Below are 15,704 nucleotides of genomic sequence, written 5' to 3' on the forward strand. Positions count from 1 at the left end.
CAATCCAAAAAAGACTTAGCGGTGATGTTGAAGGGAACATTATAAGCTGAGATCTTGCATTAACAAATCCTATGGTACTTTGGACTTCACTTGTGAAAACTGGACATCTGAATGAGGCTGAGAATAAATGAAATTCAGCATTTAGACAGGATCCATCATGACAGTTCAGCCTCCAGATTGCCAAAACAGGCCTTCCAGGACTGGACTAACAGATCTATGACATAGGCTAGCTGACTTTTAAAGTTTTACTGCTCTCTGGACTTTCTATGTAAGTCATTCAACATAAAAGGCACCACCATTCCTGACAACCAGTGATACTGTGGAATTCTTTTCCAGTCCTTGAGAAATTTCCACTGAGCCGGTGTACAGCAGGTCGTCTATCAAATCTGTTTTGAGTAGCTAGAACTGACCTTGCTGGTTGTGATATTAGTGAGGTGCTGCCAGCTTACATGGTGCTGAGCTCATTTTAGCAACTTGGGAAATGGTAGAGTGTGAACACAGAACAGATTTCTGCTGGGGAGAGGTTCACAATTGTGCAGATGATGACCAGTCAGAGATTCAGTGTGAACACTGCACATTTACTTAAAACAGTATTGACATCTCCCACTGAATGGTCTGATTATACTCCGCAGCAATATGCAAACGTCCTCCCTGAGCACTTTCTAGACTTGAGCACCTCGCCCTGTACTGGTAACAAGGAGGACTTAGTTTCTGAGTTCTCAGGATTTCTGTGGAGGTGTCTTGAAATATGCCTTAAATCTAGGAAGAATGAAAATAAACGTTGAAATAACTAACCACAGTGGACATTTCTTAATGAAATAGCACCTAGGAGTCTGGAATTTTGTTTCCTATTAATGGATGTTACATCCACTTATATAATTTTCATAGCAAAGTTACATAACTATAAATTATTATTTTTGTTGCTATTCAAATTGGGAGAATATTGTTCCCCAGCAATGGGGCTGAGGTGAGGAGAGGTGGGGATAGTGAAATTAGAAAGGAAAAGAGACCAACTGATAACAAAATAATATATACATTTATTTTAAAGATCATGTATTTAACTTTAAAAAAGAGCGAGAGAAGTGTTAATGTAAATTTACTGCAATTTTACAAATCTTAACACCGTTTAAATTGAATGTTTGAAAGATACCAGAACTCTCATAAATGTATAAGGCCAGGGAAACTTTATACTTGACTTATAATTGGGAAGCAGGAAAGGATGCCAAGTGGGATGAGTGGAAATTCCAGAAAACACAGAGAATTTGATGACTGGTTAGAAATTGGAAGGAGGGTGGTGGCTGGTCTGCTCTCTAGCAGAAAGGGCAGCAGAAAATGAAGCAGTTCCCAAGACCATGAAGTAGGTGAGTTATAGGAGAAAGCCCACATAAACACCTGGGTATAAGTGGTTATGTGTCATTCAGTGCAATGGATAATTTGAAGCTTCTGAGACAGGGTCAATTGACAAATTTCCACCTCTAAAGTTAGCAGACAACCAGTACATAATCCAGTTTGATGGAAGAAAATATGTGCCTATTTCTAGCTCAAGCCAAAAATAGGGGCATATAGGCAAGATTTGGAGGCAAAAAATGAGGTGCCCTATTAAAATTTGGACATAAGGAAATAACTCTAACAGCTGAACTATAAACACATTCAATGGATCACATCAGAAATATGTAAATTTATCTTAACTGCAATTCTTAAAATGGTGGTGGTAGCAGGCTTATCTCTTCACCATGACCATAATAGAATGATCTTAATTTTAAAATCTCCTCTATCTCACCCCCTACTAAATTCACTACTATCATTTAGCCACAGTTTTTGGTGGTAACACATCATTCTTCTCAAGTATGCTGGGGTGGAAAGTATGTGAATCTCCCTATCTTCAAGTAACTGAATAGTTGCAGAATTGTTTAAAATATGAAGAAAGATAATAGACACGAAGGCAGAAAGTAATGGAAACTGGTCAGCTATGAAAACATTGAAAAGGTTGAAGGACAAAGGCAAGCACCAGTGGTCTTCATCCAAGCATAGTTCAGGGCAATCTGACCTAGGATCAAGCTGCTTGCCAGTGTGGCTGGTCTATTGCCGTAAGTGGAGTTAAAAGCATACACCTCTAAGAGTTTGATGACAGTCCAACTAAATTCCCTAGTTGTATGTGGTTCCATGGTCAACCAGTAGTAACATTTTTTTCTAGTAATATTTTTACTTCCCGTGTAGATATGTCTATGGAGTGAACCCTATTGAGCATACATAGTCTGTTATGGTTGGAGGCCTCATTTGAAATAAACAAATTGGCTATTGTGGTTTTCTGAACATTAGTCTTTGGGAGCTTTGATAATGTCAATCTACCCTTGTCTTAGTCCATTTGGCCAACTAGAACAAAATGCCATAGACTGGGTAACTTACAAATAATTGAAATTTATTTCTTACAGTTCTGAATGCTGGAAGTCCAAGAGCAAGGCACTGACAGATTAGGTGTAATGTGAGGGCCCGCTTAGTTCATAGACAGATGTCTGTTTCTTTCTTTCTTTTTTTTTTTTAAGATTTTATTTATTCATGAGAGAGAGAGAGAGAGGGAGAGAGAGAATAAGACAGAGAGACAGAGGCCGAGACACAGGCAGAGGGGGAAGCAGGCTCCATGCAGGGAGCCCAATACAGGACTCGATCGCAGACCCTGGGATCACTCCCTGAGCCAAAGGCAGACGCTTAACCACTGAGCCACCCACTTGTCCCGACAGATGTCTATTTCTTCATAAGGTGGAAGGGGAAAGGTAGCTCTCTTTTTTTCTGGGATCTTTTAAAATAAGGATACTAATGCCATTTGTATGGGCTCTACACTCATGATACAATCACCTCACAAAGGCCCCACCTCCAAATACCAGTACATTGGCGATTATGTTTCAACATATGAATCCGGCGGTCGCGGGGCGGGGGGTGGGGGGGTGGTCGGTGGTGGTATGTGTGGAAATTCAATCTATAGCAACCCTAGAAAGGTGAATTATTTCTTAATGGGATGGAAAATTTATTTTCTATACCATAAGGCCTAATTCTCAGTTCCTAGAGCCTGATGAATTCCCCAATTTGATGCCAGCCTTGTGACTCCTCAATGACTGGACAGTTTACCTCATGACATGCAACCTTGCAACCTACCTTTCTTCAAACTGCTTCAATATGGTTATGGGTAGAAAGTTCCTTTCTAGATACACAATTTCTAGCAGTTGTATATAGAAATTTGATTTATTAGTAAGCCTGTTTATAAAATATAAATATATAGTTTTGGTTCAGTTTAGGAAAAAGGCTTACTAAACTTTTTCTTTTGGGAAGGGATATGTGGTCACCAGCTTCCAGTGATCATCAGTGCTCGTGCCTCTCTGTAGTCCCTTTCAGGTGGATGAGGGCTGGTCTGCGTGACAAATAAAATATGGTGGAAATGAACATCTGTGATTTTCAAGACAGACTCATAAAATGCACTGTGGCTTCCCTCTGACTCTTTCAGATCGCCCAGTCTGGGGAAAGCCAGCCACCATATCATGAGGACTTCTAAGCAGTTCTATATAGAGGCTCACAGGAAGAAGACTTAATTTGATAATCATCTAACTGAGACATTTTAGGCATAGATCCTTTAGTTTTGGTCAAGCTTTCAGGTGCCTATGACCCCAGCCAACATAAGACTTTAACCTTATGAATGCCTCTGAGTTAAAAATGTCTGATCAAGTTGCTCTGGACTTCATGATATAAGAAAACATTAAAAGATTATAAGTGATTATTGTTGTTTTAAACCACAATTTTAAGTTTTAAAGTGACTTATTATGCAACAATACCTAACTAACACAGAATTTGATACTCTAGAGTAGGGTAATGTGATAAAAACTAAACCAAATCAAAACAAAACAAAAACCCCAAAACTGAGAGCCCAGAGAGAGGAGCCAACAACCATGGAAAGACCTTCCTAGGCAGAAGTTGGATTAAGCTCTAGTCAAGGATTTGGCATATGTGCTAGAGCATGAGATGCTGGGCCTTGAGCCTGAACTATTGCTGTAATGGGATGAGAATTTTAGTGGTCTTGGGGTGAGGGAGTGAGTTAGTGTGTGGACAACTGACAGTCGGGTATTGGGCTGTGGTAGCTTTCTTCCAAGTGGGTGCCTCATGATCTTTATTTCCTGCTATTCCCTTCTATAGTCCTTTCTGTATTAGTTTGGCTGGGCTTCTATAAAAGAAGACCAAAGATTGGATGGCTTCTAGATAACAGAAATTTATTTTGCACAGTTCCAGAATCTGGAAAGTCTAAGATCAAGGTGTTGGTAGATTTGATGTCTGGTGAAGGCCTGCTTCCTGGTTCATAGACAGAGGTCTTTCACTGTGTCCTCATGTGGTAGAAGGGGAAAAGGAGCCCTTTGAGTTCTCTTTTATAAGGGCTCCAATTCATGCGGGCTCTACCTCATGACTAATTACCTCCTAAAGTTCTTACCTCAAAATATCATCACACTGGGGATTAGGTTTCAACATTTGAAGTTTGGGGGAGTTGGTGCACAAACATTTAGTCATTAGCACCTTTCCACACTGAATCAAGATTGGCCTGTGTGGCCAATAAATTATGGCAGAGATGATGGTATATGTCTTCTGAGGTTAGATCTCAAGAGGCTTTGCAGCTCTGTAGGAAGCTAGCTGGCATGAAGGGTGCTCAAACAGCCCTATGGAGAGGCCCAATTAGAGAGGACTTACCTCATCAACACCTTACCTCCAACAAGGACTTACCTTTCCAACCACGTGAGTGAGTCACATCGAAAATGGTTCCTCCATTTCTTTTGGGGGACTGCAGTTCCTAGTGACCTCATGACCTGTGAGTGCAATCTATGAGAAACTGATCCATAACTACCTGACTGAGCCACTCCTACTAAACTCCTAACCCAAAGAAACCTTGAGTATATGAATATTGTTATTTTAAGCCATGAAACATTAGGGTGATTTGTTATATACTGGTAGGTAACTCACATGGGGTATAAAGATGAATACATTTTCTCATTTCCTTAAAACAAATTCAGAATAATAATATGCCAGACAAATTTGGATCACTGTCCCATATGAATCCCATGCATACTACAACTAAAAGGTGAAAAGGAAATGTCCTTTCTATTAAAGAGCTGGTTAATTTGACATTTACAAGGGATTAGAAATTCATTCATTCATTGCCATCATCACAAAAAAGTGAGTAATAATAATGGCAAAAGTTATTATTATTATTCCTACTTTTTTTGCCTGAGGAAATTGAGGTTCAAAGAGTTAAATAGAGTGACTGAACGGCATACAGCTGTTAAAGATAGGTCTTCCTGACAATCAAATTTATAAGCTATATTGTCTCCTAACCACTAAGCTTATAGCCTCCTTATTTGAAAATTTTTCTTGGGGAGGCCTTAAAGATAAAATATAGAATACAGGTTCGAGCTGTCCAGGGTCTAGAGTCAGAGTAGAGTGCCAGGAAAGTTGAAGCTGACCATGTGAACTCCATTTCATTCTACAAACTATTTTTATTTCAGAATGTCTAGTGTTAGTTTATATAATAGGAATCACATGGATCACACTCTGGTGGTGATACAGGAAGATAAATGACATGACTACATGCTACAACTAATGACTTCTGGGTCTTGATTTCCTGCTTGCATTTCCTAACTGAAGACACTTACTGGGATCACAGGCTGTCACTAAAGTTAAACAAAATAAATCATGGGTTGTAAAATTAAAAACAATAACCCGATTTTATGGCTGTTTTGCTCAGACTGTAAGAGCACTGAGGATAATGGTCACGGCTGAACCAAGCTTAGATATTGCTAAGGCCAATTTTATGCCTTGTCATGCTTTTCATTTTCCTTTGCTTCAAGCTAATGGTAAAAACAATTGGAAGATTGCTTTGAATCAAACATGCCACAGCAGAAACTTTAAAGAAGAGAATATATTAGCTTAATAGCTCAATAAAGCAAAATTCAAATGTTCCTTTTGGCCAAAGTTTCACTTAATTTCAGCTCAAATTTTCCAGGATATTCTTCAAAAGGTAATGAATTGGCAAATTATTTGCCATTTCTAGTTGCATATTTAAGTGAAGATAAATCTTTATGGTTTTCATATTGAGAAGCTATGGGTGACTACTTCCTTTTATTGGAAATTAAAAAGCCCTCTATCATCCACAAGCAAAAATGGTATAGACATATATCTGGTGAGTTGTGTGGAGGGTGGGGAGGTGAAGGGGTAGAGATGGGGTCAGGAAGGGCACGGGCGCAGAGTAGAACCAGAAGAATACTGAAGCTCGAATTATTGTTACAGCTGGAATTTAGGTGGAGAAGAAGAGTCACATGCCTCTAAATAAAATTTAATCTCTATCCAATTGGACAGGAGATTTTATCTCAGTCATTTTGGGACTCTAGGGTCATCAAAAAAACTGGAATGGAGCTTAAAAAATTGTGAAGGAGCCCATGGCTACTACTAGGATCCTTACTGGGCCTTAGATATGGATGGCTCTGCTGTTCTAATGCCAGGTAGGCTAGGGTGTTGGCTTAAGTTAGGAGCCATACTTCCTAGGACCCAGGCTTCTGGATGTACAAGGAAACCGTTTCTTTAAAAAAGTTTTGCTACCTTTCAAAGTACTGCCAGAAAGTAAGACATGTAGTGTCACTGCCAATGGGAGCCTCCCCCCCATTTCCTTTCCAGGGCAATGTCCAGCTTCCCACTGCTGCTTCCACACTTTACCTATCAAACACCTACCCCTCCATGACCTCAGCTTAATCTCTTTACAGAATCCAGGCTTTCTGAATGCAAAAGTCAGAAAGGGTGCAGCGATGTTTTCAGGAGACTTCTAAGACAAAAATCTTTGAGGTAAACAGCACTGAGGCCTGGCTGCCTTTCTGGAATAAGGGAGAAGTGAACAAAAAGTTCAGGGATAAACAAAACCCTAATTAATATCTCAATATATTAACCCACATCATTATAAGGGTAAAGATTCCTGGCAAAGAAATGCCAAATAAGCAACAACTAACTAGCCATATTCAGATTGGCTCCAGAACAGTGAAAGTTCACTTGTTAAATAGTATCTATAAATTCTTCATAAATACTATTTGTCCATACTCCTTACTCTGGGCAAAGTTCCTTTAGGGAGGATGAACTAATGCCATTTTAATATTAAGAGTAAGGAAGGATGAGGGTTGGTGGCACTACAAGGGATTCCCCAGTAGGTTTGGAGTGAGTCCCACGGGGCAATTGTATACTCTAATCTCCTTGGAGAAGAGCTTCCTAGGATAAATAAATGTTACATCTGCATGAGAACAGACTACAGCTCTTAACTTGTTTGGTTACTGGGTCTATTGCTGGAAAATTCCTCTTGTCCAATGTTATCAAATGAGTTGGCTAAATTCTGGAGAAAGCTGCTCATACCACTGATAAGGGCCCTTTCTTGAACAACCTGATTTAAACTTTATCCTTGAGACCTTGAGAAACTGGATCTACATTTTTATAACCTAAGAGTTGAACATAGTCCTGCACAGTTGGGTAACATTTGACCTTGAAATGTTGTTCTAAAAGTCATGTTTCCCACTTGCTGGCTTTGACGTTATCTGTGCATCAGTGAACACTTTATCATGGTAACGCTTTAGGAATGTGCAGAATGGTTAAGGAACTTGAATGCCATGGCAGTTTCAAGTTTGCGGGGCTCTTGAAACCAGCTCGCTGTGTCAAACGTTAGAAGACTGTTTTACCACCTATGGTGCAGGAGAACTGATGCTCACGTCCAAATCACTCTCAAAGGCAGATCAAGGTGTTGGCTAATAAGGCCCTGGGCAGCTGATACTTTCCTCTTTGGGTATATTCTCTCATTGCTACTGAGATATGCCACAGAAGATGCTTATGTTCTTATTTTGATTTTAGGGAAGCGATTGCAAGTTGTTTGCAAAGAAGTGTTTGGATTTAACTCTTGAAAATGGGGTGCTATGTTGTAATGGTTAAAGACACTGGCTTTGGTATCACAGTCTTGGGGTTCATTCCAGGCCTGCCTCTTACTAGCTGTGTGGACTTGGAGTCATTATCTTTGTCTTTTTGAGCCTCAGCCTTTAATGTGTAAGATAGGTAGAATGATACTGATTTTTCCAGACTGTTGCATGTTATGTTAAAAAAGATCATGTATGCTATGCTTTTGGTACACTAAAAAGTAGGAAGAACTCAATAACCACTCTATGGTATTATTCACCCACTTTGTGGATGGAATTGTAAATTTATTGAAAGTAGAAATCATAGCTCATCTTGCTTTACATTTCTCATGTAAGAAGAATGCCAAGGGCCTTGCAGTTAGTCAATAAATACTTGCTAACTTTTGCTTTTTTTTTAAAAAATTATCCTGCTCTCTGCCCAGTTACACTGATTTCTTCTTTTTTGAAGCCCTCCCTTTTTTTTTACACTTGGCAGGAAGTCAGAGAACATAGAAAAATACTAGAAGTATTTTTTTTAAAATGTCAGCATCTGGTAGGTTCTCTTAAAAATTGGATTTTATTATCAGAAGAACTTTTGACAGTAAGCATTAAGAAGAAAAGTACTCAAATGCATTTAGGCAGAGAGTTCTCTAACTGGTGTTCTTTGTTTCTCCCTAGTTAAGATGAGCACTGCATGTATCTTCATAATCTGCCTAGGGGCATGTCTAGGCTACCTCTATATTTGCAACTTTATAGTTATTGATAAAATCCTGATTGAAACTGAGACATGTACCTATGCAATTTTGGCAGCAGTATTCATGATGTGGAGTAGAAGCAAGGCAGGGGTTGAAGAAAGGTAACCTCCAGGGCAAATGATCCACAGCAGATCTGTGGTTGCCAGGAAGCAAGTGTTTCTCTTTGCCATCACTCTAGATAGGAAAGCCTGTGTGAGATTCCAGGTCCAATTTTTGGCTGTTTGAAGGGACAAAAGAAGTCTCCATAAAGGGATGGTTAGAACTGGCTAATTTTTCAATTTCTCTGAGTTTCTTATCATATTAGGAGAAATGGAAGACGCTTCTCAGTCTTGATGGAGAGGCCAAGATGTGACATATTTTTTTTTTCTCTGTAGAGTTGAACTAAATGTACATACATAATACTACCAATGAAGAAAATCTAGACTTTAAGGGGTTAACATTGAAAAGGAAAGAAAAGGGAATGGATACCAGGTAGCTTTTTTTTTTTTACATATTAAATACTTTCAATTTTAGAATAGATTCAGGTTTACAGAAAAATTACAAAGATAGTATAGAGAATCTCATAAACCCTTCACCCAGTTTCCTCCATTATTGCCATCTTACATTAGCATGTACATTTGTCATCATTAATGAACCAATATTGATACATTATTATTAACTCAAGTCCATACTTTACTTAAATTCCCTTAGATTTGACTTAATTTCCTTTTTCTGTTCCAGGATCCCATCCAGGCTGTTACATTGATACTAGTATTTTTAAAAAGCCAATTCCGTACCAGGTGCACTTGTGCCATCATTTCATTGAAGTTTGATACAGAGTATATAGTGAGGCACCATTTTCTTATTTTAAGGATGAGACAACTGATATCAGAGTGTAATTGACTTGCTCAGAGTAACTAAGGCAGTAGTGAAGCAATGATTCAAACCTAAGCCATCTGGTCCCAATCCCATTTTTTCTTTCTCATATCATGCTATCTTTCTTTCTTTTAAAGATTTTATTTATTCATTTGACAGAGAGATAAATAAAGGGAGAGAGTGAGCACACAGTAGGCAGAGTGGCAGGCAGAGGGAGATGGAGAAGCAGGCTTCCAACTGAACAGAGAACCCAACACAAGGCCCAATCCCAGGACCTGGGATCGTGACCTTAGCCCAAAGCAGATGTTTAACTGACTGAGCCCCCCAGGTGCCCCTGCTATCTTCCTTACTTGCAATGCAATAATTACTTTTATATTTGAAAAATGCACTGCACATACAGTGTTGCAACCACAGTTTGGAAAATAGTTATAACAGAACTCCCTTCCCTGCACTTCCAAAAGTAGAATTGTTCATATAATTTTTCATCTGATTTCTCAAAACCAGAGAGACTTATTTGAACCACAAAAGTCTAAGTTAGAACTGCTAGCGTATAATTGGTCTTTAAATGATAGATGACTTATTGTTATGTTTAATGATGCCTTGTTTCCTTATTGAAGGTTTCACGTCACAGAAGATGCATCTTAACTTCTATTTTACTCAGAGGTGATATAAAAGAATGTGTGTAAGGTTTTAGGTTGAGTCATATATTGTAGGAGGCTTTCTATTTTTTTTTCCTGAGCTAACAACAAGATTACTCACGATTCACATCAGAAACACAACACATGATTATCGGAAAAGGAATTCATCAGACTGTTCACAATCTTTAGTTATTTACATCAGACTTCATTTCAATTCGGTTACATGAAATCCCCATCCTAAAGTTCCAGGTGCTCTCAGATGTATAATACCAGTTGCAATGTGGTTGATAGGAAGATTGTGCCTTCAAAAATTTTAAATGTGCTAGAGATGGGCATCCCTGGTGGCTCAGTGGTTTAGCGACGCCTTTGCCCCAGGGCGCGATCCTGGAGACCCGGGATCGAATCCCGCGTCGGGCTCCCGGTGCATGGAGCCTGCTTCTCCCTCTGCCTGTGTCTCTGCTTCTCTCTCTTCTGTGTGTCTCTCATGAATAAAAAAATAAAATCTTAAAAAAAAAATAAATGTGCTGGAGAAAAGGGTCAAAAATATCAAAGCAACAAGATAAATGGTTGGCCATTATCTTAAGTAGGTCTTTTTTTTTTCTTTCTCACAGCTGTATTTTACCTGCTTCACAATAATTATTTAAAAATCTTAAAATGGTTCTAGAGGAGCCAAAGGTTTCAATAATAGATTAGAATTACTGGATGCCCATCTCTTGTGGTTAATAGCAGATCTACTGTGTTGACTTAAAACATAAAAGGGTGATTATTCCTAGGAGATATTTCTTCCTCTTCATAAAATAAGGAAGTATACAAAAAAGCAAAAAAAAAAAATACTGACTGTTTGTGGTAAGTAGATTTTAATTTGTATCTATACTGTGGTCTTCTCACTTCATTAGGCTTAGAATTTGTGACTGAACAGCACTGTCTGAGCAGCCTGCTGCTTAGTTGGAGATGTCAGAAGCAATTACTTTCACAGATTTAAGATTTTATTATCACACATATCCTGTCTTTAGTTATCTGAGTGGACAGCCCAATCAAGAACGATACGTATTTCATCATCTCTTCCTTGTTGTGCAATTTCAACAACAGCTCCAGTAGCATCCCACTTTGCACATCAGGAAGGCAGCAGCTGGATGAATGGTTAAATGGAGCCATCCAAAGTTAGGATATTTACTTCTTTTTCTAATTCCAAATTGTTGCTGAAGAGTAAATGAGCTCCATTAGACACAGTGGTCAGGAATCTGCAAAAAGGCATACCTCTTTTTGAGTTACGTTGAAAATTCTCCAAAAAAAAGTATCTAAGGAGAGCATGTGGATTACCAATGAGACTTGGTATTAAAAAATAGTTTCCACATCTTTATAGTTTTGGAAGAGGCATGAGCTACTCTGGTTCCTTTACTGATGGGATTATAGTCTCAAGAAAGAGAGTGATACTTTCTCTCTCTCTCTTTTTAATTTCATGAGAAACCCAGAAATCATCACAGACCCTTGCTGGGCCTTCCTCATTCAATTAGAGACCAAGTGGAGACCTGTGGGGTTTCCTTTTTGAGATGTATCATTTCAACATTCCATCTCTACTTTAACAACTAGTCATAGTTTTTTGCCTGAACTATTATAATAGCATTCCGGCTGTTTTGCCTAATTCCTTTTTTCACATAGTCATCACAAAGCTTTTGAAAAATGCAAATGGGATCACAGCTTCCCCAATTAAAAACCCTTTGAGGCTTCTTATTGCCCGTAGGCACAAGGACAAATTCCCCGGCAAGGGTGGTCTTTCACGACATCACTTTTGTAGTCTCATCTCTTGGTCTGGTGGTAGAGACACTCAGGTAGCATCAGGTGATTTCCCATTTGCTTCTACTGAATCTGCTTCCTCTACTTTGAGACTTTATGACCTTACTCTCTTAAAGAATACATGAAAACACATCTTGTAGGATTCGGTATAATCCTAAGACTTTCCTCTCTCAAGACTTTCCTGACCCCATGGGAAGACATAACCACTCACTTCTTTTGCTTCCCTGTGCACAAGTCTTTTATGTGTCCTGTAAAATATTATGTTATGAATTGTTTATAGGTCCATAGTCTCTCTACAGATTTAACTCTGTATTTAATATGTGAATCAGGTGTCTTTTTTCTTTTAAGCATACTGATGTCTGACAGGTTTAGAGATCAATAAATGTCTGCCATGCTCTTACTGTGGCTGATCACTAGCTCAGTGTAGGGCAGTGGTGCTCAAATTTACTGAATGTAAGAATTGCCCAGGCATAGATAATACTTAAATTACTGGAACCCTAAAGTAAATCAAATCTCTGAATCAAAAATATTGAGGAAGGAATCCAGATAGCTGCCATTTCAGTGGGCACTCCAGATAATTCTGGTGCAGATGTATGAGGAGCAAACTTTGAGGAATATGACTCTTCCAGTTATTTATTGCCATATGACCAGCTACCCTTGGTGGCAAACACAACTTACAGGCATAAAAAACCCAACTGTTTTATTATGCCTATGGATTTTGAAGGTCAAGAATTTGTGTAAGACACAGCAGGAATGACTTGGCTCTCTTCCTTGATGTCTGGGGTCTCAGCAAGGAAGACCCAGATGTCTGTGGTGACTTGAATAGCTCAGGGCTGGAATAGGCCACAAGATCTCTTGCATTGTGGTTTTCTCACTCACATGTCTGGCTCCTTGGCCAGGATGACTCAAAGGTTGGGTTCAGCTGAGACTATCAACCAAAGAACCTACACGTGGCTTGGACCTTTCACAGCATGGCACACCTGGTTTCTGAGATGAGACTTCCAGGTGAGCAAGTATTCAAAAGAACTAGGCAAAAGCTACCTTTTATGACCTATCTTCATTGTCCTTGTTTTGGCATGGCTGAGACAATTCCAAGTTCATTCAGATTCAAGGTATATGGCTGTAGACCCCAGGAATCAATGAGAAGAGTATCAGAAACATTGGGGGCCATGTTTTAAAACTGCCACACTGATTTGAGCTTTCTTTTGATATATATTCTCTACTGGATCTGTAAGCTATTTGAGGATAAAGATGGTGTCTTATTTAATTGTGAGGTCTTGGGACCTCAGATAAGCCTTGGTACTTAATATAAACCCAGTAAATACTTGTTGCTTTTAACGTAGTATCTAAAGGTCAACAACTATAACCCTTCAATTACTGGGTATTATGGGGTATTGATCCAGAGACAGTTTTTCAGCAAAAAGTTCTTTGTACAAGACAAAGGACTTGCCTTGTAAAAGTTGGCTGATTGATTTTTCATTGCTACTTGAATCTCACTTCCACCATTTCATGACTGTGTGATCGTGGACAAACTCCTTAAACTCTCCTTACTCTGTTTATGGTTACTCATATCTGATAGGGAAAAAACAAAAAGAGGTTTGGCATAAGGATCAAATGAAACAAAGTTCTTTAATAATGAGATGCAATGGGATCGAACAGGAAGCCCTCTCATCATAAAGATATTACGATTCCTGCTCAGGCCATCGACTGTTTGTGTTACTCAACAACTCATGTGGATAAACAGTCAAATTATTGCAAGACAGACTCATAAGCTTTGTTTGTGTATGTAGATATGCACATATGTGTTTTGTATAAGTAGTTTCAGGAAACTATACTTTTTAGTATAGTACGTATTCAGCAAAATACACAAATCGTAAGAAAAACTCAATGAAGTTTTACAGTGAACATACCGATGCAAACACCATGTAGATCAGGAAAAAAATTTTCTGTACCCTCCAAGTGTCCTTGTCCTTCTACAGTCCATCTTGTATTTCATCCGTGTACTCTTCTGACTTCTAACATCAAGTGTTTTTTTTTTTTTTGAATGCTTTTGAATTTTATATACATGGAGTTCTATACTACATACTCCTTTATGCCTGCCTCTTTTTGTTCCATATTACATTAGTGAGATTCCTCTAGGTTGTTGCACATAGCAGTGATTCCTTTATTTTAATCATTGCATAGTATTCTATTATTGCTTACAAATCCCACTTTTTGATTGATTTTTAAACATTTTTGGCTACTATTAATATATTAATAATGCACCATGGACATTCTTGTACTTACCTTTTGGTACACATATGAATTCATTTATTGGGCATATATGTAGTAGAGGAATTCCTAATTGTCCTAAAGACCATTTTCTGTTTCACCTTGCTGTTCTAAAGTAATAAACAGATACTCATATATGCATACAGATATATATCTGAGTATGTATATAAATATGTATGTATCTGGACAAGAATCTCCTGTTGAATGTGTATATTACAAATATCTTTCCTCTCCCAGTGCCTATTTTTTAATTATAATGATAGCTGTAGATGAATGGAAGTTCTTAATTTTAATAAAGACCAATTTTTAAATCTTTTCCTGTATTTTACTATTCTTACTATTTGTGTCATGTTTAAGAAATCTTTGTCTAGCCTAAGATTATGGAAATATTCTTCTATGTTTTCTCCTAAAAGTTTTATTATTTTGCCTGAAAGATGAAATTTAGGTCTGCAATCCCCTGGAATTGATTTTTGTCTGTAGAACATCGAAGAAGTCATTACTTTTGTCCCATATGGATAGAAAATTAACACCAATTTTTGGAAAGATTATCTGTTCTCTACACTCTAATTCAGCAAGTATAGTTTAGACTCTATTCTGATTAATGAATCTAATATCTATCTTTGTCCCAATATCATACTGTTTATTGTCTTAATTACAAGAGTTTAGAGTAAGTCCTTGATACCTAGTATCTTAAATTCTCCCAGTTTTCTTTTTTTTTAAATTTAGGATTGTCTTGGTCATTCTTGGCTCTTCATATTTTCATGTAAATTTTAGAATTAGCTTGTTGATTTCCACACACACCCAGCATTCTACTGGGATTTGACAGAATTTTTGTTGAATGTGTAAGTTAACTCAGGGGAAATTGATATTATTACAAATTAAATGGTATCCCAAGCCTGGCATATTCCTCAATTTATTTAACACTTCAGAGCTTCCCTCAGTAATATTTTCTTATTTTTAATGTAAAGACTTTACTTCAGAAGTATTTGATATTTTTCATGCATTGTAGATAGTATCATTTTAAAATTTGACTTTTATTGTTTTTGTACAATTATTTGCATCTACAAATGATATTTTTATGTTTTTAACATCTAGCAACCTTGCCAAATTCATGTAGTAATTTTAATAGCTTCCTGAGATGCTTTTGAGTTTTCTGAGTCCACAATCATAGCATCATGAATAGTGATACCTGTTTTTTCATTTTTCATCTTTATAAATTTTATTTCTTTTTCTTACCTTATCACATGATTAGGAACAACAGCAAAGAAATTTACAGATGTTACTAGCAGGCATCTTTATTTCTGCATCTGAATGGAAAAAATAAAGCTTTTAATATTTAGCTAAGTATGATTTTTGCAGTAGGAATTTTAGAGATATATTCAGTCAGGTTGAGATTTTCCTTCTGTTCCTAACTTGCTATACATTTTTGACATAAGCATATTGAA

This window comes from Nyctereutes procyonoides, unplaced genomic scaffold, assembly GCF_905146905.1.
Source record: "Nyctereutes procyonoides isolate TBG_1078 unplaced genomic scaffold, NYPRO_anot_genome, whole genome shotgun sequence".
NCBI lineage: Eukaryota > Metazoa > Chordata > Mammalia > Carnivora > Canidae > Nyctereutes > Nyctereutes procyonoides.